The following is a 27,403-nucleotide window of genomic DNA, read 5'->3' on the forward strand; positions in this document are numbered from 1 at the left end:
AAGGGACCGAGAGCTAAGTTCTGATACCTGTTGCAATAAACTAAAACCCTGCTAACAAAACTGTAGTTAAGAGACACAGAACAGAATGTTGGCTGGCTCCCACATGAGCCTGAGGCTGAGGCTACACTTAGGAAAGCTAACCAAGCTGCTGATCCTCTTAATACCTAGTGGGCCTAAAATCTGGTTCTCTACGATATACTTCAGTTTCTAATATGATGCAATCTAGACTTCAGCTATTTGATATGAAGAATGATAAGTTTCCTCCATCCTTTGCTCTACATGGTCTTGATGTGAACAACACTCAGTTTCGTCTAGTCCAAATGGTGTTAACAGCTTTGTAAGGATAGAGAAACAATTGGATGCTTACAATTTTAAATTTGTGGAATCTATGCAGGTTAGTAATACAGAAGTTGGAAGCAGCAAGGAATGAATTGCGCAATAAGATTGCCAAAGAGGTGTTCAATGGTTTTTCCTCTTTTATCCTGTTATGTAAATTTAATGCTTGCCTATGAATCGTGGTACTTGGCTTTTCTAGCTCTTGTACAAACTTCCAATTTTTTTGGCCAATGTTTTTAGGCAAAATGTAATGCTGCATTGCAACAAAGTTTGGAGAGGAGGAAACAAGCACTTCATGATCGTCGTTTGGTTCTTGAACAAGATGTAAGCTATATGGTTCTTATCAAAGCTTCAGTTGATACATCTGATACTTTATCAAAATTAGATTAGATTAATGCCTTGTCCTTTAACATGAGCTTTGTCTGCTTGCGCCTGTGTATGACACTAAAGTTGTTTGCTTTTTTTTTTTCCATAGCAGATTCTTTTTTAATTAGACTTCTTGTTGCTGGCATAGTAAGAATTAGGAGATGCCATCTGCTATGTTGATGCTTTATTTGTGATACGTGCACTTCAGATGCTCACTTAAGGTAGCTTGTTTGCAGGTTGCAAGATTGCAAGACCAGTTACAAGCTGAAAGGGAATTGCGAGAAGCATTAGAAATAGGCCTAACAATGTCAGCTTCTCAGTTCTCCTTGGCACAGAACCTTGATTCAAAGGTATTTGGGTAACTTTGTTTTTTGTAAGTTGGAAACAAAAGTTGGCTAAGAATTGGTCGAAGTCCGAGTCTATCTGAATGATTTTCACCATTTTGTGATTAGATTAGACACGTGTTGAGTTTGAGGAGATAGCAGTTGCAGAAGCAGATGTAGCAAGGCTGAAGCAAAGAGTGGCTGAACTTCATGCACAGTTAAGCTATCAACGGCAGCAACAAGGAGGCTCATTGCCAGAAATTCAGGAGCGTTTTCATCGAGTCAGGCATCTCCATACTCACCAGTGAGTTGTGCAGTAAGCATATGAACCACATTTCAACAGAATGTGTAATTCCAATGGCTGTTCAAGTTTTCTTCTCTAATGCAACAGTTGCCGCAAAGTAAAAATGATAGGCAGCTTGTACCTACTCAAATGAAACTCCTGCAAGTTAGACTTCAGAGCAATGTGAACAACACTCAGTTTCGTCAAGACTCAAGGCTCGAGAGAGTTGCACATGGTGTGCGCACACATAGACGCACACACACATGTAGATGTATATATATGTATACATAGATGTATATGTATATATGGATGTGGGTGTGTGTTTTTGTGTTGAGAGAGAGAGAGAGAGAGAGAGAGAGAGAGAGAGAGAGAGAGAGAGAGAAAACCTCTTCACATGATGGCTTTGTGTCATCATGTATCTTGTAATCCAGTAATCTTGTATTTTTTTCGTAATTAATACAATTACCTTTTACGAAAAAAAGAGAGAGAGAGAGAGAGAGAGAGAGAGAGAGAGAGAGAGAGAGAGAGAGAGCAAACGGATGAAACTCAGTTGGCCAGATGGTCTTGAGTTTGATTCCTACATCTGTGTGGTCATTTTGTATAGAAATATAAAAGGGGAGATTTGAACCCAGGTCAACGGGTTAATAAAACAAGTGGCTTAGAGAGAGAGAGAGAGAGAGAGAGAGAGAGAGAGAGAGAGAGAGAGAGAGATGCCTGCAGGAAAATCAGGTCATAGAAAAAGATTAAAAAATCTTTCTCTTTTGTGTCCTTGCTAGCCCATTCTCTACAAGGAATGGGGCTAGAACTTTCCAACTAGGGAATGACTGTTGGGAACGGGGTTGGAACATTGACTTGTCTTGGAATGCGTTCCCCATTCTTGACTGTTAAGGGTTGCATTAGCATGCCTTAGCATGTGGCAAAGAGTATTAAAAAATCATTCCTTTTAGAATGGCACTTGGTATGTAGACAGTTGCTTTGACAGTTTGAGTCACTCACCTAACAATGTGTGCATAGACTTGTTTTGCTTTGTTATATGGCATGTGTATTGCTTGAACATGGTAGGATCTGCATCATACTCTGGCTCCTTGAATTTAACTTTGAAAGAAAACTTGATCAATCATGAAGTGTGGAGCCTTTCTCCTTGTTCCTCCCTATGACCAAAATACCAAAACAAAGAGAACACTCCTGGGAGGATTCCCCAGTAGGATAAAGAACTTATTTCTTTCACACTTTTTTAAATATGCCCAGAGGCTACCACTATTTGTGAATTCTGAAGAAGTGTAGGGCCCATTTGAAAGCTAAACACAACTGCCTTTGCCAATGGGCACTCTGGATCACAGCCACTCTTTCTGAGTGACTTGCAGAAAGCTAATTGGGGAGAACAAAAGGCAAGTTTCTTACAAAGCTCCCAATCCTCTCAGTCAGGATCTCAATAATCACCTGCATAGTCCAAAGGCTTGTGGGTCTATCATCTGATTGTCCATTGGGAAGTGTGGATCAGTTATAAATTTTTTGATGCTTTAAGAGCCATAGACTTTATGAGAGGCAAGGACATTGTTTATAAAATTCATTGCAGCATTTGCTTGAAAGTAAAGATAAAGATTCTGTTTCTTGCAACTTACAGTCAACCAGAGTCAAATGGGTATAATTTGACATTTTGATGCAAGTAAATCCCAAACATTTCTTAAGGGCCAAGGCTGACATTTGACATATGTTTGTGAGTAAACAATCTTCTGGGAGTTAATGTTCACACATTTTTTTGGCTCAAAGGAATGCTCTTCAAAAGGAGGTTGATGTGACCACTGCTCTTTCGAGTGAGGAGACCCATTATAATGAGGTAGCTGTTTTTCTCTAAGTTTTTGCACAAATGCAATTCTTTGATATCAATGCTCGGAATGTCTCATTTTAGTTGCTTTGGAAGCTGGGACATGTACAAGTGTTAGTGTTTTTTTAAAACCCCCCCGCACCCCCCATCCCCCCATGTTTATGTATCTATATTGAACTTTTTCCTGGTACATCCCTGCTGTGGTCCTAACTTATTAGTTGGTTGAAATCCCAGTTTCCTTTTGTCATTGTTACGATACCTTGGCAACTATGGCGTATCGCGTTTTCTTTGTCTCACTTCGTGATTCTGGGTCCTTGAAAAGGGAGACAAAGAAGGAATTTCATGTTTTTGTTGGGGAGGGAACGTTACATGAAACTCTGGACTTGAGTAATTGCACTGTAAACTAGAGTCTAGAGGTGATACACATGTTGGGGCAACTGCTCTCTCACCTAATAAGTTTTGTTAGCTGGGAGGGGAACATTACTTTAAAATCTGGATTTCAAAAGAAAGTAAATTTTATAGGTGATTTGAGTGCTTGTTTAGAAGAATTACTGAATGTCTATGTTTTGAATTTACATTGCCACAAGGAACCCTGTCACATCCACAATATGCTCAAACATGCAATGCTTCGTAATCTATGAAATGAGATACACCAACTGATACCACAGGCAAAGATCATCTAGCCCAAACTATAAATTGTGCATTAGGCTTAATGATTCATGCTTGAGCAAGAGCTACCTGAATCAAGGAAGGACAAGCTGCAAGGTTCCAGCTGTATCAATGTGTGTCACTAAACACATGTTAATAATCTCTTTGAAAAGGTTGAAGTTTCATTTGCAAGTTGCTGTCTGGACTCAAGAAGAGGTTCCACACTGAGAAAGTTATATGCTGTCTGACTATGCAGAAGTTAAGCTGAACAGCATTTTCATAATGTCTATTAATTTGTTTTAGCTCTTAGCTGCTTAATCTCCATGGTTGGTTTTTTGTTCTGTGATTACAGGTAGAGAGCAGGCATAATGCATCAGCCTTGGAACAGAGGGTTGTTCAGCAGCGCAATGCACTTGCAGAAGCCAAGGTTTCATGTGGACTTAACCATTTGGGCAGAAAATAGTCATTTAGTATTTTTCCTGAAAGTTTTTGGTGTGCAGGAATCACTGAAAGCTGAGAGAACAAGAGGATTGAACCTGCGGAGGCACGCTATCCAACAAGACTTGACAAGTAGTGGTGACTGGGGAATTTCGCGACCACCAGCTGGGCCTGTATCGAATGGAAGGCATTTCACAAGGAGGCGCAGGTCAGACAATTTGATAAATTCTGTTTCTCAGCAAATAGAAGCACAGCCACTGCAGATAAATGATAGCACAGATCTGTTGGATATGGGGAGTCAAAATGGAAAGAGAGCTTTTACAGATGTAGAGGTATGCTCACATATCTCTCATCTTTCATGCACATTATTTAGTCATTCTTGGAACAGGGCATTAGAGACTATGTTATCTTCAACTTTTGGCAAACAGGCAAGTGCTGTTTATCAGCGGCAAGCAGTCACATCATCAGCATTAGCCGAATTGACAACAAGGCTAGATTTCTTTGAGGAGAGGAGATCGCAGTTAATGGAGCAGCTCTACAGCTTGGACTCAACTTTCAATCCTCACACTCGTGAATGGTCATAGTTTATGTTTTACAGCTCCAGATCTTTCACTGTCCTATTAGGTTAAGTGGGGCATGCAGTAATTGAAGGATCTGTAATCAAAATCCATGGCAGAATTGACAATTCATGCCCAGCTATCAGGTATTACAACTTGATTTTGATGATACGTGAGTTGGTAACAGGTTATCAACTCCACGACAAATTTCAACATTCATGCTCCATCACGATGAGATGTTAGTTCCAGAACAATCACCATATGCTTGTGCCCATGGTACAGTGAATATACTTCTTGAAGAGAGGAGTGTGCCAATGCAATCTACAATTCTCTGTTAGCCTAGTACAGAGCATTTATACAAAGGTTGTAAATTATCCATGATCAGGTTGTTACATATTATGTGCTTATGCAGCTGTACTCTTTGGCAGGGCCTTCTTTTAATGTTTGTATGCGTTCTGTGTTTCCCACTTGCCAACACTGGGTGAAGCTTTGTGCAGTACTCTATGCATCAATGCCTAGTTCTGAATGGAGGTTATGCTGGGAATTGATGTGTATTGCTTGTTTGTTGAACTACAGCTTCATACTTGCAAACTACACATGCTCTGCTCATGTTTAGAATACTGGCTATGGTGGGAAAATGGTGGGTGATTCATCCAAGGAAGTGCTAATATTGAGTGCACCACGCTCAGGAACATGTGGTACAATGTCAACAAAAAGGGCTACAAGAAAACAATAAGATGTGAGAGAAGCTAATGACATTCAAACCATCCAGAGTGGGGTGGACATCCAGAGCAGGGTGGACTCATTCATGTATGGAAGGATTTGTAAGGTTGTTGGCGCCCATCTCAAAGGATCTTCACAGTTTAATTTCTACTCTCTTATTAAGAAGTATAGTGCCTTAGGTGCCCAACTGATTGGGCTTAGAGTGAAGTAAGAGTTGAGCCGCTAGGCCAGGTGCCAGCTCAAGTACGTTCAAGCATGCCATGCAAGCAATAGTAACTGAATTGCTGTTGCTTGTGGGCTCAAAGAAGTATGTGAAAATAAAATGTGATACAAACGCCAAGTGCAAGTAAGGAAAGAGCGAATCCAAGCTCAAAGTCAGTGCAGAATCACACTTGCCAGAAGCTCAAGCAGTGGTAATTGCCATGGATGCTCAGAATCAAGCCAGAAATATTAGGCATGGGATTTCTGATGGTACTGGTGTAATGAAGTATGGTGTGAAATAATCCACAGTATGGACTGCAAAGTTTTAGATGTCTCATTGAGTATTGTGATGATGCAAGGTGCAGTGCCAAATATAAGAAGAGTTTAAAGCAGCTTTGAGAGGCAAGGTCCCCTGCCTTGGTGGCAGTTTGAGTGCTGGGCAAGTCTTACACAACCTAGGTTTATCGATTGGGATGCTCAGTGGTTTGCATGGTTATGGCATTAGGAATCTCTCCTGATCTCTTAAATCACAACATTGCGTCAGCGGAGCACTTATCAGATTTGTCAGTAGGAATGGTTGGAGGAGCTTTGCAAAGTTGAAGAGGTGGTAGTGCTAGAAATCACCACCTCCAATGTTGGGATTATGGGTTGGTGGCTTGTGTGTGTGATGCCACCAGGAGTCTCTCGTGATCAAGTAGCAACATTGTCTGAAAGTTAAGATCAAGGTGAAGTTTCAGAAGGTTGAAACGAAAGTGGGGAGATCCAGGGAAAGTTTTAGAAGCATTCAATCTTTGGGTTCTCTATTTGTCTGAGTTAGTCAATAGGCTGGTGCAAGAGTTGGGAGGTGGGGGGGGTGGGGTTTGCAGAGCTGAAGTAATTGTGCTGGAGAAACAAAGCTTCCAAGGTTGGAAATATGGCTAGTGGGGCCGTAGTAGTAGTTATTGGCGACAAAGGTTGGAAATTATTAGTTAAGGCTGTGCCGTTATGCAAGTTGGTTGGCACAGGAGAAAGATTTGTTACACCGAAGCTAAATGCAGGCCTCGGGCCAGTGGCTGCCGTAACTGAGCACACTACTTGGATACCGGCATGAGAAGCCACTAGCCATAGCCAATACCTCCTGGAGAGAATTAGTCTCACTTCGATTGACAGTTATCCTCTTTGTATCGCCAGATGTACAGCTGTTCCTTGGCATCGTCACTAAAATCATCGAAGTTCTGTTTTCATCATGTTAATCGATGATTGATGTTGGCTGCTTTCTCACATTCAAAATTTCCGGTTTCAGTCTTCCTAAAATGTTACCATTTGCATGGCATCCTACTCATCTCGTCATCTCATTTCATTGTTTGGTACACCATTATTTCGTATATTTCTTGTTGAATCATACTTCTCATTTATATCGTTGTTAGTTTTCTATTTTTCTAGATCGTGTACTTCTTGTGCATAAACATGCTTGTAGACTGCAAAGTTATGTGCTCCTTCAAGCTTCTTAATGTGCATGACATTACTAATGTCACTGTTGCTAGCCATGATTTTCTGCCCAAATGTGACAAAAAAATTCAACAAATGCAGGCCCAAACTGTCACACAAGTGACCAAGGTACAAACAAGTACCAACCAGTAATAGATAGTCACATAGAAGCAAAAATTTCAAATCTGCATATAAATTTTCAAAAGCACTAAACCTTGTGCTGTAACACTTCACAACTAATTACAATTGTTTTAGGGGCAAATACATCACATTACATGAGAAGTCCTAAATTTTAGCTACAATTTCTGTTGTACTTGCACCCACGAGCACAAAATTCGACACGCATGGTCAAAAAGCCAAAGATAGCTATATGACTTTTACAGTCGTATACATTTTGATTTACGTGTGTATGTTTTCTAACTCCACAGATTTGATGTATTTTTATAACTTTGTTTGCACCTACGTTATCTTTGGTTTTTGACATGACTATTGAATATTGTAACCCAATCTGAAGAGGCTATTTGTTGAGATGATTTGCACATAAGCATGTCATTAACCATGTATACTATAATTGACAACATATATCTATTTACATGCAATGATGCATTCATGTGTAGTTTTCAATGTGTATGAAGACTTTCTTTGTGTGTGTGTCATTGGATTACTTGTGTACATTTTTTTATGAATATTAATATAACTATTGTGCTCACAAAAACTAAAAAGGAGCAGCGTATGAAGGATACACTCCATGAATTATGATGCATCTTTTGTAGCTATTGACACATATTGAGATACTAAATATGGATCTCATGTAAGCCAAGCAATTCATACTTTTTGTAATTTCATTTTTGTAAAACCTTTGAACAATGCTTCCTCTAGTGTCACTTTATTGATTCATTGTTAATTAAGCTTCATGTGAATGTGTTATTTTAAAGCTGGATGTGCTTCAACACCTTCATGTCTTTTGGATAGCATGAATTCCTCTCTTCGTTTATATATATATATATATATATATATATATATATATGTATATATATGTATATATATATATATGTATATGGAGAGAGAGAGAGAGAGAGAGAGAGAGAGAGAGAGAGAGAGAGATTTGTTACCATCGTGGAAGATAAAATGTAAACATGTGTAACTCTCTCTATGCTTCAACTTATCCATGTAGGATAGATCCATAAGAGAGATCTTGAGATGATATTGATATCCATATTAATTCCACATTCTATTAGATTTGTAGTGCTGTTTTGAATACTTGTGCTTATTTGTTGTTTCATAGTTAGATGTTTCTTTCAAGATTACAACTTGTTTATGCTTTCAATTGGTTGAAAATGATATTAAACTTATTGAGATGGTTAGACATAGAAGTCCCCTCTACCTTGTGGAGATCAATGAATTTCTTTAACCAATATACCTATAAAGCAATATTTTCTTTCTCATACTAATTGCATAGCTTCTTCCATACACTATTTGCACCAGTTGCCATGTCACTTACATCAACATGATAGTGGAATGTGCTAACTCATCCATTTCTTTCCATACATTTCATCCATGCTCTCAAGCTTAATATCATTGCATTTGATTTGGCTTTACCTACTTCTTTTGAACCAATTCATTATAGATTTTCTCCTTTTGATAAGAATGATCTCCACTTTCATCTTAGAGGAACTAGCCAAAGAGTACAAGACATAACTTAAGTCCATCACCTACATCTTTAGCAGCAAGGAAGATGGCATCTTGTTGCGAAAGCTACTAGATACACAAGTGAAAAAACTGTAGCTAGTCATCCAATCTAAACTAGCTAAATGTCCATTATCAATGGAAACTAAAGAACGTGTCCAAGCCATCCAGGGCTACCATATCTATGTGTAGAAAGCAAATCATGCAAAGTAGAAATATCAAATTGTCATGTACCTTATTAAGATTGGTGCTCAAGTATCTAGTAAAGGCATAAGGATGAAGGCAATCACCAATTGTGGATTCCCAAATTCACCATTGTTACACAAAAACCTTCAAGTTTAACATTTGAATCTATTTGTTTGGAACCACAAATGGGATAGTAGCTAAAACCATGCCTTTCAAATCCTCATCAACTTTTCAAAAGTCTCAACCCTTGAAGTCTAATATGGTATATAAGTGGAAAGACTTGTTTCCTATCATTGATCACCATTTGCCTTTAAGATTGTTGAACAACAATGACTAATCTATAAAGCCAAATATGCAGGACCATGAGGCCCTAGCTATACCTCTCTTATCCTGCAAATAAATAGCCAACATTTGACATGAAAATGACAAGTATTGAACTAAACACACGTTAATAGAAAAAAGTGAAAAGAAAAGGTTGCAATTATTTGAAGCGAGCTCAAGTACACAATTCCAATGATTATTTTTGAAGGATATCAAAATTTTAGCTTCATTAGCTTATCTTGAGGAACTTGTAATTCTATGATATCATTATATTAATTGTGAGAGCTAGATTCACTCCCATGAAAATTCCATTACTTTCCATAAGCATGTTGACCTAAAAGGGATGTGAGGGTTGCTGTGAGGTTCTTTATTCAAATTTTCATCCTAGACTAGTCAAACAAATGTTAGGAGAAGTATGAGTAATGTAAAAGACAGTTCATAGGTCCATGAGGTAGAGATGATGTCCAAAATGCATGAAAACCTTAACTTTTTGTATAAAAATGATGAAAAAGAATAGATCAAGCTATTAATATATGCTTGCTTACTTGAGAGTGAAGGAGAGGAAGAGAGTGAGAGTGCACGAGAGGGTTAGGGACTTGAGAGGCGAAGCTCTCTTCCATTTTGTTTTCTCAACTATTAATGTATTTAATTGAGAGTAAAGGAGAGAGAGAGTAAGAGTGCACGAGAGGGTTAGGGACTTGAGACGTGAAGCTCTCTTCCATTCTTTTTCCTCTTTCTCCATCTCTTGTGGTGAGAAGTAAAGTTTGAGTGTGAGAAGATTGAGTTGAGATAGAAAGAAACTTGTACATGACATTCTCTTAAAGTTACTCTTCATCTCTACTATCACCTCGTTTGTATATTGGTGTGCAAGAGGTGATAACAAGGATGATGTGATGGTACAACTCTTGGAGCATCATGTGGATACCAATAAACCTTCAAGTTTTAAACAACAACAAAAGAAGTGAGTTGATCAGTTCATTGCATCTCAAACTTGGTCTTGCATTATGTCTTGATTGTCCCCTGTGTAGCCCAACATTTTGATTTCATTTCTAGGACTCAGGATGGAATAGGAGGCTATTTGCGACATGCTCACTCCGAAATACACATTGATAGGTAGGAAGATTGGATTGATAGAAGATTAATTCAGTGATAGGCATTGAGTAGGAGTAGAGTAGGTTTAAAATCAAAAGAAATACCACAAAACTCCAAGGAAAAAAGCAAGAAAACAAAAACAAAACCCAACAGAACATGCAACCTTAATACTTTATGGAATACTCAAGCTTTGTGAATTTGATTTTGGATCAATTAGGGAAAATAAGCGTATGATTCAAGCAAGATTAGTCAAAGAAGACATGTCTATTATCTTCTCAATTTTAAACTTATTGTAGCATAAACTTTGAGAGCTCTCATGTAGATAGGGCGACCTCTCTAATGAAGTGGTAAGACACCTCAATGTGTTTTGTCTTCGCATGATGGAAGACTAGATTCTTGGCTAAATAGATAGAACTTATAGAATTTGAATGCAATGTAGGGACCACATCAGTAATACCAAGGTTTGCCACCACCAGACGGCCTAATCAAAGAGCCTCCTTGCCCGCCTCGATGGTGGCTACAATATACTCAGCCCCTCGATAGTAGAGAGCCGTGCATTTCTACAACTTCGACATCCAAGAAATAACACCTCTAGCAAAGGTGAAGACGTAGCTAGAGGCATACTTTCTATATACATCAAACTGCTCACGACAAAAGCATAAGAGATCTTGGCCATCTCAGCCTTCTGCTCATTAGACTGCGGATAATCGGCTTGACTAACCTTCACATGAGAAGGTAGAGGATAACCAGTAGGCTTACCATCCTACATATTAAACTGTTCAAGGACTTTTTGGATATACTCCTTATGTGATAGATAAAGGAGCCTCTTAGAGTAATTATGCGTGATGCGCATCCCAAGAATGTGTAAGGCCCGTTCCATGTCCATCTCAATGCTCTTCTTGAGCTGAGTTTTCAAAGCATCCAACTTATCATGAGCTCTCCTAGAAATAAGCATATCATTGACATAAAGTACCAAAATCATAAGGTTGATGTCATAAGCCTTCTTCGTGTATAAACACGGATCCATAGAACTACATCCATATCCCTATGAATGGATAAAAGCATAAAATTTGTACCATTCCCTAGGTGCTTGCTTATGACCGTAAAGGCTCTTTCTCAACTTGACATTAGGTGTTCCATGCCTTTTTCTTCAAAGCCCTTAGGCTGCATATAGATCTCATCATGCAAGTTCCATGTAAAAAATTTGTCTTTATATCCATCTGATAAAGGGTCTAGAATTAGCTGAGCAACCACTACTAATACCAAGCGTAGGATTGTCATTTTGACCATATGAGAAAAGACTTCATCGACATCAACACCATATTCTTGCTTAAAACCCTTAGCTACCGATTTGACCTTGTAAGTGGGCTTGGGGTGTCTAGGGATACTTTTCAGCTTGTATATCCACTTGCATAGCAGTGCCTTCTTGCCACTAGGCAAAGGAATCCCATGTATAGTTGGTTTATAAGGTGTTAAACTGTGACTACATAGCCCTGTCCCATGAGTGACTATCATTGGTGTGCATGGCCTCATCATAAGACAGAGACTCCCTTGCACCTGTCACCATAACATAATCCATGCAAGGCGTAAAAGCACTCAAGCTGATGTCTAGCTCTAGTAGAGCATCTCAAAGCAAGCTGATCATGCACAATAGGTGGGTCCTAGGCCATTAGAGCATCAACTACTACATGCTATCTAATGGGATGTACGGGAGCAAAAGGCTCCTCTTGAAAGATCACCTTGTGTACCTCAACCACTTGCTCAGGTTGCTTATGCATCTTTTCCTCATGGAAAATGACATCATGGCTGTAGATAACCTTTCAAGTCTATGGATCCCATAGGTGATAGCCCATCTCACGTGCATTTCCATAACAAAAAAAGATGCATTTCACGGACTTAGAATCCAACTTATTGCGCTTATCCTTGGGAACATGGCAGAATGCCTCACAACCAAAGATACACAAATGAGCATATGATAAAGGTTTTCCAGTCCATACCTCCTCTATAACCTGACAATCAATAGTAATACAAGGGGATTGATTAATCAAGTGTAGGGCAGTAGTAATTGACTCAGCCCAAAATTGATGTGGTAAGCATGCTTGGCTAAGCATACTACGAACTCTCTCTTGAATCGTCTTGTTCATGTGTTTGACAATACCATTCTTGGGAGGAACGTAAGGGGTGGTCAACTGATACTTAATACCCCACTCATCACAAAATTGTTCAAAAGCTTTTGAGACATAATCACCCCCATTATAACATCTTAGGCATTTTAGCCTATACCTAGATTGGTTCTCAATAAGAGCAAGCCAATGTTGAAAGATGGACAAGACATCTGATTTTCGCTTAATAGGGTAAGCCTAGACCTTATGTGAGTAATCATCAATGAATATAACAAAGTACTTCTCACCACCTAGCAACTAACAAGGCATGGTATCATATACATACGAATGAATAAGAGCCAAAGGCTCACCCATGCACTTCATGCCAAACTTCTTATATGTACTATATGTATGCATGCCATATAAACAATGATCACAAGACTTAAAACACTTATAGTCTAGGGGTGGAAGATATTGCAAACCGGTAAGCAATTTCATTCCTTTCAAAGATACATGCTCAAGGTGACGATGCCAAAGAGATACATGTGGAATTGTAACCACAGTCAAAACATGGTCAACTGACCCAAATACAAGCAAAGGATAGAGGGTAGTAGACTTAGCACCATGTGTGATACCAAGTTTCCTACGAAAAAATCTTCCATGAGAAATCACCAAAAGAGACAACGTAATCTGCATCATCCAAGGTGCTAATAGAGATAGGGCTCTTCATGAGAGCTAGTACATGACGTACATCATGAAGAGTGAATATGCTTCTTGAACCAAAATGCAGTTAGACATTATCAATATCAACGATCTCCAATTCTATGTCATTACCTAAAGGGATAGATCCAGTCTTACCACGATAGGAGTGAAACCACTCTTTATGCGGGGTCATATTAGATTCAACTAATACTGAGTATTGTCTGACAAAGCATGAGTCAGCTTCTATGAAAAACATCCAAAGAAAAAGCTACCAAGATAAGATCATTAGATACATCAAGCTACACCATATTAATCTCCTCAATCTTGACACTAGACTTGCTACGTACAATGTTGCGATCATCATTCTTGTCCTGCACTTTATCAAAATTTTTTCCCTTATGCTTATCTTTGCGCATTTTTATGGCACTCTGGCCGAATATGACTTGCTTTCCCATAATAATGATAAGTAAGACCAGACTTATGGCCACGGGACCTATTGTGAGACTGTCCATGTGTCCTAGATTGAGATCTGTTAGAGTCTCTACCATGGCCATTTCCATCCAACCAGCCTCTCACAGTCAATGTATGGGATGTATGGGAAGCATCCACATTCTTTCTATTCACCTCTTTTGTCAAAAGGGCACTCTTAACATCTTGCAATTTCAGCCCATCCTTAGCATAAAGAACCATGCGAAAAGTGTCCCATGACTCAGGTAGAATACCAAGTAGAAATGAAGGATGCAAAGTATTCTTGAACTCAATTTGTTGCAAAGCTAAATGGATGATGATGGAGTGAAACTCATTCAAGTGTGCAAACATAGAAGTCCCTTCCTTCATGTAAAGGTCCATCAACTATTTCAGCCAATACATTTGAGATGCAAGACTCTACTATAAAATGATTGCAGACTTGAATAGCTCATCTAGTTCATCCTAATCCTCCTTGATTGCAATGTTTTCACATTTGGCATCCCCATTTTTGAGCGGTCTAACCTACATAATTTTTGCACTAAAACCTACCATATGTGGGTCTTCCAATACCTGTAATTGGTCCCATCCAATTTCTCAATGTTGAAGATAGCACTATCATGAGAACCACTAGCTATAATGATACCAAGCAAGTACAAAGAAGGGCAAGGCATGCTATTGTAATACCCTATAAATCAGCCCCAAAACCACTACTAAATCAAGCAAGAGACTGAAGATATCGCCAAAGTAATGAGTTGTCCACAACCTGTGACTGCCCTCAAATAGAATGCATAAAAATAAAATGAGCTATCCACAACTTGTAAGCAAAAGATTGTCAAGTCTAGGTGACTTCCCTTAAATAGAATGCATAAAAATAAAATGAGATGCTACTGTAATAAACTGCAGCAATATGGCAACAACCAAATATGAGTAACCGAGAAGGAAGAAGCCAAGAACAACCAATACTAAAGACTATCACAACTACATTGTGTTAGTAACCATACATGTAATGGACATAGTTGTCATGCATATGATAGGTCTTAAGGGTAAATGAAGAGAACTGCCAGATACATATGGATAAAATGGCTGCTCCTTAGCTTAATGAGCACTCAATAAGGCTTAACTAAGCTTTGGAAAGCTCCTCAATAAGTGCGGAGCAAGTTAGAACAAGCCAAAATAAGGAAGGACTCAATGCATACCTCGAGAGAAAGAAATAATGGTTGCATGAAAACTTGAGTTAAAGCTTTGAATCTGAGCCAAAGCAAAGGATGAAGAAGCTCTTCGAATGGTTGGCTATGATACTAGTTGAAGGGAGTGATCTCGGAGTGGAATCATGCGAGCAAAAGCAAAAGCTTTGGTGGAAGGAGCAAGAGCAAGAGAAAGAGAGACACAAGATGTGAGAACTCCAATAGTCACAATGTGTGATCGGCCTTCCCTTTATTCAAATGTCATTGAAAGAATAAATAATGAAGTGAGAGTGATGGATGTCTGCCACCTACAATGTGCAGGTGTGTGGGTACTGTCGGTGTAGTAATACATAGGTGACTAGGCATAGGCGCCTTTATCCCCAACAAGCATAACAAATGAGCATTCATATCGCAATTGAACACATCCTTTAATGTCTAGCTAGAGCCACAACTCATTGGAATTCTTCCTTTCAAAGGTTTCCATTAACCTTTTTTTCAACGCATTAATCTTATACTTGTTTTTTCCAACTATCAATATATCATCCACATAAAGGATTAACACTATGAAGCTACCATCTTTAGTATTTCTAATGTATAAGCAACAATTTATCTCACTTCTCTTGTAGCGATGAGACTACATAAAGGCATCATACTTATTGTACCATTCCCATGGGGCCTACTTTAATATTTTAAAATACATAGATTATGTTAAGTATAGTTTAATATCAGGTCAATGTATCAAGTTGTCTATTGGTTTTGTATTTATGCCTCTTATGGGCCTCATTTGCCTCTTTTGAAAGAGGACATCTTAGATCTTCTCCTTCCATAAACAGAAGTTAGCACCATCAACCTTCTTGACGTTATATAATTCCTAGTCCATTATAAATGACAAAGTCATTTGTGCAAAATAGCAACTATCAAGTAATAAAAATAAAAAAATCAACAAGCTACACAACAAAATTGATAAAATTTTTATAACGCCTGCTCATTGTATCTAAGACTAAGAGAAAACAAAGCATCGTTTAGAAATAGTGTATATATCATTGTGTATAATTAAAACCTTGTTTTACTATAATACTTTCTATAACATATATAACAACATATAACCTCCAACCATTTAAAAGTATATCAGTAGGCTAATCTTCTTGAAATCATTACAATACATCAAAGAATAGTGTTCTTGCTCATTCACAAGCAACTATGCATGGAGAATACAATAGTATACATAGCTCAATAATTGCTACAACATATAGATCAAAGTCTTTACTCTAGTAACACTTGTAGCATATAATAACAACTGACAAAAAACTCCATAACTATGAAATTTGTAATCTGCAACATGTGTCAAACAATCTAGATGTGAAACTTCTTGTTTTTAACAGTTTATGACCTAGTTACCAATACTTGGTAGCCTATATACAATGTCTCTAGAGTAAGTAGTGTTAGAAATGCTCAATGCTCCACCATCATAAGGTGCTACTGATGATCCATGGCACTCTAAGTTGTAAGGAATCCTTTATGAGGAGAATCCATGTGTGCCCATGTGTGCGCATGTTGGGTCATGACTTGTATGTCAGATAGGGTCTATGTGATTGAATGGAAAAAATGTGACCTTTGTGGATCTAGCCTTTCGGTTTGATAGAGTAGTTATGTTGGTAGTAACTTGAGGCACAATGCATGGAGTTGCAAGGTGTGGGAGCTATTGGGGACCCTTATTTTGGGGTTTGAGGGACAGAAAGTGGCCCCCTGCTAGGGCGTCTCAAGGGGGACCAATGGCGCCCCTAATAGGGGTTCAGAGGCAATGCCCCTACCCAATGATAAAGGGAATATTACTTGGAATATTTCCTAGCTAACTAGGGAAGGTTCCTAATATGATCACACATGATGACTAGATTATCTTCCCAGGCTATAAAAGGAAGACCCCTCCAAAGCCATGGTTAATCTATCTTTTACCTAGTCATAGTTCTTCCAACTACCCTTAAGATTTTTGCCTATCACCTGTCTAGAAGGATCACCAACTAAGCTTCGCAATGGGAGTGCACCGATGGTGGATAGAGCAATCTTTCTATCAATTCCTTTGAAATTAAAGTAGTTTTTGTTTTTCTCATATTTTTTTTGTGTTCTCTACACCTTGTCTAGATTTTGTCTGTTGTGCCATGTAATTTATACATGGTATGAGGGCCCAAGGGGCTCTGAGGAAGTGAGAGTACATGAGAGGCAAGGGATTCAATAGCAAAGAGGAGAAATGCCATTTGCTTTATGAGTTACTAATGTTGGTGCATGAGGTGGTGCTGCTGTTGTATCGATGATTCAAATACTGAGGATTTGTCCACTAATCTTCACAATGAATGCAAGTTAGATGGTACAAAATACACTTTGTGGAAGTTTAAAATTACAACTATCATTGATTATTATGAGCTTCTAGAGACGGTGTTGGGGATTGACTCGGAACCACAACCCCCCCCAACCCATCAAATTCGAGTGTTATGATTCCTCCAAATGTAAATCTTCTACGAGCTTGGAAATGAAGGAATGCAAATGCATCATGTACCTTAGTTACAAGCTTTTCTTATTCAATATACAACCAAGGCATTAGAGGCTTGGAATGTACTGAGAAGCCAGTACAAAGCATGAAATTAAACAATGATTCAAAACTTGGAGAATCAACTAATAGTAGAGAAGTTTGCTAAATGAGAGATAGCTAAAGCATTCATCACTCGAATCAAGAATCTGTATGACGAGATGGCTAGCATTGGGATACAGAAGACTAGTGAGGAGCTAGCTCGAAGGTGTCTTTGGATTTGTCCACCAAAGTTTGATGGATTGGTAACGGTACCCTAAATACTCAAGTGAGACCCCAAGCTTTGACATTTGAGGAATTTTGTGCACTACTAATGGAGAAGGAGTTGCAGCTTAAACCAGAGAAGGTAACAGTAGTAGAGATGTTGCATTCTCTGCCAATGCGAAAGGCAAAGGTGGTTCCTCTACCAATGGTGATAATAAGAAGAAGGGTGGTAAGAAAAAGTTTCAAGGAGAGTGCTTCTGCTACAAGAAGAAAGGAGATGCAATTGCAGATTGTCATGTCAAGAAGGTAGATGAAAAGAATGGCATCATGAAGACTAAAGGGAAGGAGATAGGCAATACAACTGTGAAGCAGAGTTGGAGTTATTCATGGTGACCATTGAGGAAGTGTGTTCCTCGGTGCAAGAAATATCTACCATTGACTCATGCGTATTTGATAGTAGCACCTCCCATCACATGACCAATAAGAAAGGTCTATATAGTTCTATAAAGCCTCTATAAGAATCCATCACTGTGATACTTGAGAATGATGCAAAATGCCCTAATGAGGGCAGATGTACAATTTTCTTTATTGTTGTAAATGGTGAACTCAAAAATCTTTCAAATGTATTGTATGTTCTAGAGATTAGGGAAAATATGCTATCAATTGCTTCTATAATAATTGATCTTAGCCATGAGGTGAGGTTTACTAAGATAGGTGTGGAAATCATCAACAATGTTGACAAAGTTGTCGGCAAAAGAGAAACATGGAACATCCTATATGAGCTAAGTGCTCTTACAAACACAATTGGTGTGGGTACAAGTAAACTCTAGCATGAAATATTTGGTCACATTGGTTTTGTAGTATTAAAGGAGATGCATAAGCAAAGCATGGTTGCTCACCTACATGTAGTTAATTGAAATAAAGGAACCATGTGAAGCTTGTATAATGGGCAAACAACAAAGAAATGCATTTCCACAAAAAACAAGAATAGAGTAAAGGCATCTCTAGAGTTGGTGCATGCTAACTTGTGTGGTAAAATGCCTACACAAGCCTTGGTAGGATCTTCTTATTTTATGTTGATCGTCAACAACTGTAGTAGGAAGATGTGAATGTACTTCCTTTGTGATAAGGCTCAAGCTTTTGTTAAGTTTAAAGAATGGCTAAAACTTGTTGACAAGGAAACATGGCAAAGTGTAAAGAAGTTTAGAACAGATGCTCATGGTGAGTTCAACTCAAAGAAGTTTGAAGATTTTTGCAAGACCAAAGGGATTAAGTATCAATTGATGACACCTCACACACCTCAATAGAATGACATTATTGAATACCAAAATCGCACTATTGTGAAAATGACAAGGTGCATGCTTAAGGGCAAGTTTTTTCCTAACCAATTTTAAGTAGAAAATGTTACTATTTAATATTATAAACCTAATAAAGATTTTAGTTTCAACATTCATAGGGTCTCTTTTCACAAGATCTTTTAATTTGAGGACATTACAAAACTTCAATATTTGGAAGCACTACTACTACTTTCATTATAGATAAACTTAGAACCTTAGCAAAGTTGCCATTGGAGCCCAAGAGCTAGTGAAGTAGTGTGCTTTAAAGAAATGTGTGGAAAGATTTGGAGTGGTGGATGAACCCAAGTGCACAAAGTTCCTAAGCAATTATAACCCCAACAACTAAGTGTAATAAACTAGCTTAGTGCACTAATTGACTAAGTGTGTCTAATTAACTGGGTGCACTAACTAAGGAGTGTAGCCAAGTGCATGAGTGATTTTGAGTGCTCTTAAACCTAACTTGCTAAATGCTATTATTCTATGTGATTGAGTGGGTGGGAGGTTGGAGCGTGTGTGGCCAAGTGTGATGTATGGCAGCCAAGTGTGAGGTGGAGAGAGGTCAAGTGTGGCCTTCATGTGGCCATGTGGTCTAGTCAATGGGTAGATAAGCAAAGTGGTAGAGTGGGTTTCAATTGCATGTACCCAAGCACTTTACTCTTCATGTACTTGAGTTTGGGTGGCAAAAGAAATAGTCAAGTGAACTTGTATGTGGCAAGAAATTGTGGCCAAGTAGTAGGTTGAGCATGGTGACGATTGGTCGAGCATAGCCAATCACAAGTCAATGGATAGGGTCATAATCTTATGGCCAAGTTGTGTGGGAAAGTGGCATGCAAGGTAGCCTCCAATAGCTAACTGGCAATATGGTTATGTGAGCATTATCATAGGTGTATCCAAGTGGGGTAAATATTGAGTAGTCGAGTGATATTAGTTGTCAAGTGGTTAAGTGATTATCACCACCAAGTGATCAAATGTTTAGTTGCTCAAGTGCTTCCATTATCATGTGAGCAAGTGTTTATTGTCAATGAGCATGAGTTATAATCATAGCAATGATCATTGAGCATAAGTGCTTCTATGCACGATAGGGGATGGCTATGCGTCTAAGTGCTAGTGTGTGGATAACAAGGTGGTGGTGGTTGTTATGTGGCCAATTGTTGGCTGGAAGGGTGTACTTGAGTATTCTAGCCAAGTGATCCTGTTTACCTAAGCATGGTTGTCACAATCATAAATGTTAAGGTAAAGGCCATGTAGAGGCTAGCCACCTAACTCATTAACCCTAACTATACATGTCCATACTCATTCTTTATTCTTTTAGTGATAAGGTCAAGTAGCAAATTCTAATAGGCATAAGATTTCTAATGATAGTAGTGAGTGTTAGCATTGTGGTGAAAAATGTCGCATTTCTAAAAATTGCTCAAAAAGAAGGTTGAAATTAGAAATTGGAAAAAGAAGCAAGGTAATTATGCATCTAGTAGTAGTAGAAACAATGATGATAGAAGTGAACAGTTATATACTATGCAACACTTTATGAATACTACGGCTACTGATGGTTCATCAGGATTGATATATGGTATATGGATTCATGTGCTTCAAACCATATAACTTCTCATGGAGAGTGGTTTAGAGAAATGTGCAATCCAAAATCTCTGGGCTATGTGGAGATAGGGGATGATACAACTTACCCCATTACTCATGATTGAAATGTTCATTTGAGTATGTAGGATGGTAAAACTAAGTACTTGGCTGATGTGCTACATGTACCAAATATTACAAAAAACTTTGTTTGGTGGGTTTGGTTCAATGGTTATTATAAGGAAGATCTTAAAAATGATTGCAGGTTGATTGCAAAAGGAAAACTTGCAGGCAGATTGTTTATTCTTGATGTAAGTTTACCTGAAATGGATGCTACCATATTTGCATAAGGTTCAAGTGTTGTTGTTGATATTGAAATTTGACATGAGAGAATTGGTCATGTGAATGTGTATTGGTTGAAAGACATGTAGTCAAAATAGACTATGGATGGCTTGCCCAAGTTTAGGATTGATGGGATGCATAAAGTATGTGAAGCATGTCAATTTAGAAAGCAAGCAAGGTATGCATTTTTACGTAAAAAATAAGTATATAAGAGGCCACTTGAATTGATACATTTTGATGTGTGGGGTCCTACAAAGACTGCAACTTTGAGTGGTTGGAAGCATTATGTTTCCTTCATTGATGATTATACTCGTAAAGTATGGATTTACTTTATGCATGAGAAAAGTGAAATTTTCACTCAATTTAAAAGCTTTAAGGCTTTGGTTGAGAAGGAGATAGTGTTGCATATTAAATGCCTAAGATCGAATGGAGGAGGAGAATATTTTTCCAATGAGTTTTTTAAATTTGTTTTTAAAAAATGGTATATAGACACAATATAAATGTAGATATACTTTGCAACAAAATGGAGTTGCTAAGCAAAAAAATAGGCATATTGATATAGGTGGCTCCTGGCACTGATGTCAGAAAGAAACTTGTATCATTACTATTGGACTGAAGTAGTTGTTACTACTATATACATTATGAATAGGACACTCACTATTGTTATACATGATATGACACCTGAAGAGAAGTTTACAAGTATAAAGCCAAAAATTTTCCATCTAAAATTATTTGGATGTATTGCTTATATGCATAGTACATCATAGATATTAAGAAAAGGTAAAGAGAAAGTTGAGGACTCACCTATTGACAAATGTATGATCAGGTTTCTCTCATGTTGATACTAATTTGGATGGCTCTAAGCAGAGCTTAGATAAGGAGTTGGGGATTCCATCTATTAAAACACCTAGCGTGCAGAAGGCACAAGAGGATACTAAAAACTTGGTAGTGATCCAAGTCCATGCAATCCAAGTAGAGTAGAAAAGCCAACACAACGATTGGCATATGATAGCTATGTAGGTGATCACTATGAATATATGGCTAAGGTTATATAGGATGTGAAACCCACTTGTTTTGAGGATGCGGTGATTATGTATGCAAGCTTCGTAAGGCCTTGTATATGGGCTAAAGCAAGCACCTAGGGCATGGGATGATAGGATTGCAGAACACCTTATTAGCATTGGATTTCACAAAGCATAGGTTGATCACTCACTCTATGTATATAAGAGTGATACAAGTATTGTGTTCATTACTATATATTGGATGATTTGATAATTGTGGGTAATATTGAGGTAGAGATTGACAATGTGGAGGGTCTTCTTAAGGTTGAATTTGAGATGAAGGATTTGGGAGAGCTACGCTATTTTCTTGACATAGAGAGAATTAGGACTCTAGAGGGCATATGGTTGTCATAGAGACAGTATGCATTGGGTATATTGAAGAAGTATGGTATAGCTGATTGCAAACCTATTTCTATACCTTTGGATATTAATGTTAAACTTAGTGTGCATGAGGGGGACTTGATTGAGGATATCACTATGTATCAAAATATTATAGACAATCTTATCTATTTGATGACCACTAGGCTAGAACTAAACTATACAATTGGTTTGGAGAGTTGGTTTATACAGCTTCCATGAAAGCTACATTTGGATACAATGTGGCGCACATTGTGTTATGTCAAGTCCACATTTGACTGGATAAGAAGGTTATCATCTACTATGATAACCTTAGTAGCATTCAATTGGCTAGGAACCTAGTGTATTATGCACATACCAAACACATAGAGATTAGTTATACCATTTCATTGGAGAGCGGGTTCTAACATGTGATATTGACTTGGTTTATGTCAGCACAAAGGATCAAGCTGTTGATATTTTCACCAAGGCCTTGGGAGCTAAGAAGCTTCAATGATTCAGGACTATGCTTGAAATTTACAAAGAGCTCAAGGGGGAGTGTTGAGTTGTCAAGCTCTACATGAGCTGGCATCCACTATGTGCCTTTGTGATGTGGTATAATATTATTCACTAGTGCGTTAGGTAATCAACATGAGGATACGCCAGTGATTCTATAGCTGGACTACACCCACGTAGTCTACCCTTGTTTATGACACATTCATTGTGCCACCTCTTCTCTCTTAATAGGTTCACACTTAATGACCACATATACATATGTTGTGGTACTTTCATTTTAGTGTTTTGTCATGTTGTAGACTTAGTTATTTTGTATGGAAAACCTTGTAAGGAAAACCATTGCCCTAGGACTATGGATTGAAAAAGCATTAGGATCAAGACTTGGTTTTTCATAAGAAAATCTAGTTTAACGAATGGTACATTATAAACTCTCATACAATTATATGATCCCTAAAGAGGACCAGGTCTAATTAGATTAAGGTGATCTTAACAATTGTACTTTAAAAACAAATCTTTTGTTTAGAAAATTGAGCTAGTAGAATATTATATTATTAACTAGTATAATATTATCCTCTTAGCTAGTAGAATACTATCCTTTTAACTAGAGAGAAATTGTTCTCTTTACTAGATTAGAGATGGAATTAAAGGAATATCAAGTCTACACACTAGGGAGACCATCTCTCAAGTTTCCATCATAAGAGAAAATACTTCTAAACCCTAGGACAAATCTTTGACATGGATCCTAGTTAAAGTAGATTGGAAAGACCAAGAACTTGGTAAGGTAAGAATGAAGGAAATAATAAAGTTCTAAGGGGAGAGTCCTGACAAAATTAAGGATGCCCTAAGGATTCTAAAGGTTGATTCCCTCCAAAGCTATGCATGTATTTATATTGCAAAGAATTGCTTAATGAGTTGCAAGGGATTGCTTGATTGTTTGTGTAAGGAGCGAGGAGGACTATAGTTGTAGTTCATTTATGAACAACTAATAACCCTTGAAGATATTTCTCAAAGGAGTGAGGATTGTATTTGATCATTGTATAGTGACCCATATCATATATTCATATGCCAATATGATTAATATAGGTCAAGATGCCTATGATGATGTCACCTGATCCTAACCTATTAGCCACATGAAATTTTTCCTTACTCAGCATCTTATCTAAGAAAGGGTGGTACATAATGTTATTTTTTATGATTCAATTGTGAGTTATGGTTAGCATCCTAAAGGATGTATGAGTAACAAGGTAGGACTATATTCATTTGTCTTGATTGTTCATCATCACACTATTCAATGTTTGTCATGACTTGGTCACTAATCCTTTTTCATTACGCCTAGTGATGTGATTGAACCATTTTTACAAAAAGGAAGACTTTGATAGGTATTTAAAATCGCTCGGGTCTTCCTGTGTGGCATCTAGATGGCCAAGCAGCCATGCAAAGCTTTGTCTTTAGACACCTATATTATTCTCATATCTTCAATTATGCTTGATAAATATGAACTCACACTCCTCCTAAGAACATGGATATAACGACTCAATAAATCCCCCCACCTCATGTGACATGGGGGAGGGAGAGGGTGACCAATAAATTAAAAGTTAAAACTTTTAATTTAAAGCTTTTTAAAACTCACATGATCATTTCTTCATCGTCATGAGAGCCACCCTCCCTCATCAACATCACCACAACCATGCAACAACCGAGCATCCTACTACCTCGATCACATCGACACTTCCTTCCCCAATCATGACACTAAACAACATTCTCCCAGGCCTGCACATAACACACATAGTTGTTCAAACTTAACAATAGTGAGAGAGTTACCTCGTGGTGATGACAATCAGTATGAGAGAGGGAGGGTCTATTATTTCCTTCCCTAAGGCTATAAAAAGCCTTAACCCATACTCTTAATGCTAGTTTCTTTGGCCACGAGAGAGAGAGAGAGAGAGAGAGAGAGAGAGAGAGAGAGAGAGAGAGAGAGAGAGAGAGAGAGAGAGGAAGAAGAAGAAGAAGAATAATAATAATAATAATAAGATATGAGAGAGAAGAACATAGAAGAGAAATGAAGTAGAGGGAGAGAAGAAGATAGAAGAGAGGGAAGGAGGATAGAGAAAGGAAGAGAAGAAGAGAATAGAGAGAGGAGGGAAGAGAATGAGATGAGAGAGAGAGAGAGAGAGAGAGAGAGAGAGAGAGAGAGAGAGAGAGAGAGAGAGAGAAGAAGAAGAAGAAGAAGAAGAAAAATAATAATAATAATAAGATAGGAGAGAGAAGAACATAGAAGAGAAATGAAGTAGAGGGAGAGAAGAAGATAGAAGAGAGGGAAGGAGGATAGAGAAAGGAAGAGAAGAAGAGAATAGAGAGAGGAGGGAAGAGAATGAGATGAGAGAATGAGAATGAGATAGAGGAGAAGGAAGAAAAGAAAAACAAGCTATCATCTCGAACCCCCATCATCTTGAAGGCCATCATTTTGAGGACCCCATCATCTCAAAGGCCCATCATTTCATGAAGCCTCTTTGCCTGGAGTATATCTTGTGCCAATCATGGGATTTCAGTCCTAATAGTTGGTCATCTTTAGAAAAAATAGACTTGAGGGAACGCATCATACCCATCGGGGTGCAAATAGACATGATGATCTGCTTCACCATGCGCTCTTCTTTTATAGACAATACCCAAGGAGTGCAAGGTAGCTACAAGTGACCATCAAAGCTCATCAACAGTGGCCAAAGTGCCTCCATCTTGCCTACCTCCCCTTCAAATGTAGTCATGCCCCTACAATGTCTCTCTTTCCTAATATATGGTCCCATAATAAGCTGTGTGCATTCTTGAAAATATGCATGGGATCTAACAAATGGTTGATCTATAAGTGGGTCCAATATGGCAACTCGTAGAAAACTAAGAACTATCGCATTCCGCTTGGATATGACTCCTTGTGAACCACTTTTAACTCGTACTAGCTTTGGGCATTCATTTGTGCTAGAGCTCATGCAAGAAAACCTTCCCTCAGTTCATGTAATATTTCCACGCAATAAAAGTTAGTTGGTTAGTTCGAAAGTTAGTTAGTTAATTAATAAGTTAGTAAGATTACTAATTAAAGACTAGCTAAGGTAAAAAATGATTAGTATTAATAGCTAATAATTTTCATTCAATTAAAAATATATTTAAAAAAATCAAGAGTCATTAATATGACATTTTTCCTGGATTGATAAGGACCGTAGCCATCCTTCACGAAAAGTACAATGTGAACGGGACTTATGAGCCATATTAATCACTAGTATTAATGTGTATAGTTTGAATGGTCCAAAAATATTAGATTCTTGGGGACGGGGGAAAAACTATTATATTTTAGATATTATCCTAAAAAGATAGAACTAAAAGTCATTTAAAAGAAAAGACAAGTGATGTTTTAGTTAGTTTTGGAGATTTTATAAAAAGAGAAATAAAGAAAAGTGACTGGCAAAATCACGTGCTCCACGATGCAGTCTATAGGCAGTAGACAACACTTCGAACAGAGAAAAGAAGGAGTGAACTAAGAGCTTTCTTACGAAGTGTCTTGGTATTTTACCCCCTTTTGGAGCCAATGCAACCATCAGATTTATGATCTGAGCATCAGATCACTGAGTCTTCTAAGAGCCCCTCCACTCTTGTTCTCAGACTTATCCCCTTCTCTCTAATTCATTATAAATATGAGGCATGGGGAGGCACAAGGGAGCATAAGGAGACCCCGAAAGGCTAAAGAGAGAGGGATTGTGAGAGAGAGCGTGAGAGAGAGAGAGAGAGAGAGAGTGAGAGAGAGAGAGATATAGATACCCCGAGAGGCTGCACAATTTTCCTCTATCTCAATCCTCGATTTAACCATCTTCTCTTTCGCTCTCCCATCTCGAATCTATTCCACCTTCTTAATCTCTTGAGTCTACTTGCGGGTGGTGGCCTCCAAGCGAAGAATGTCACGTGCGGATGACAATCCTACAACCATCAACAGAGCTTCAGGCGAAGGCATCACTGTCAATTCAATTGCGGTACCGGTCGTAAGTAATGTATTTTCAAATTGATAGATGCTTGTTTTAATGCTCACAAGAGATACATTAGGCTCCATACCTTGTGGTGCTAGAATAGGTCATTGAAAAGGATAAATCGCATCTCAAATATTCAAAGATGAAGTTTGAGAAGTGCTTGTATCAAAGGGAGTTAAATTGCACCTAATTGCTATGTGATGAATCCATGCATAGCATAAGCAACATATGGGACACTAAAGTATTGAGCATCGATGAGTCTTTGATTAATCTTTACTGAGGATAATATTGTTTAAAGTTCGCAAATGCATATACATGGTACATACATGGGAGAGATTATGTAAACTTTACATCGATGACATGCGACTCCTTACCTTAGGAGAAAGGAAGATAAAGCCAAGAAAAAATGTTGCATAGTAGGAAAATGCTAAAAGATAATTGTTACTTAGAGAAGAGGCATAAATGCTCTTGCTAGATTGATTAATTTGCATTGGAATGATAGGACTTACGTCATGTATAGTATTGGAACCTTTAGCTTATGC

The 27,403-nt window shown here is 38.1% G+C and overlaps 1 pseudogene across 1 annotated transcript in view; it reads left to right on the forward strand.

Moving 5' to 3' along the window:
• The window catches only part of LOC148031510 (rho GTPase-activating protein 6-like), a 31,717-nt pseudogene extending 26,506 nt beyond the window's left edge, over positions 1–5,211 (forward strand). Inside the window, exons 16-23 of the transcript XR_015691903.1 lie at positions 395–455; positions 577–660; positions 939–1,052; positions 1,160–1,329; positions 3,079–3,145; positions 4,134–4,208; positions 4,282–4,551; positions 4,648–5,211. The product of XR_015691903.1 is annotated as a rho GTPase-activating protein 6-like (transcript). The remainder of the gene's footprint in view (positions 1–394; positions 456–576; positions 661–938; positions 1,053–1,159; positions 1,330–3,078; positions 3,146–4,133; positions 4,209–4,281; positions 4,552–4,647) is intronic.
• Positions 5,212–27,403: the final 22,192 nt, after the last annotated feature.

The sequence above is a fragment of the Lygodium microphyllum genome, chromosome 9 (genome assembly GCF_053477565.2).
Source record: "Lygodium microphyllum isolate KBCC chromosome 9, Lygodium_microphyllum_v1.1.10, whole genome shotgun sequence".
Classification (NCBI taxonomy): domain Eukaryota; kingdom Viridiplantae; phylum Streptophyta; class Polypodiopsida; order Schizaeales; family Lygodiaceae; genus Lygodium; species Lygodium microphyllum.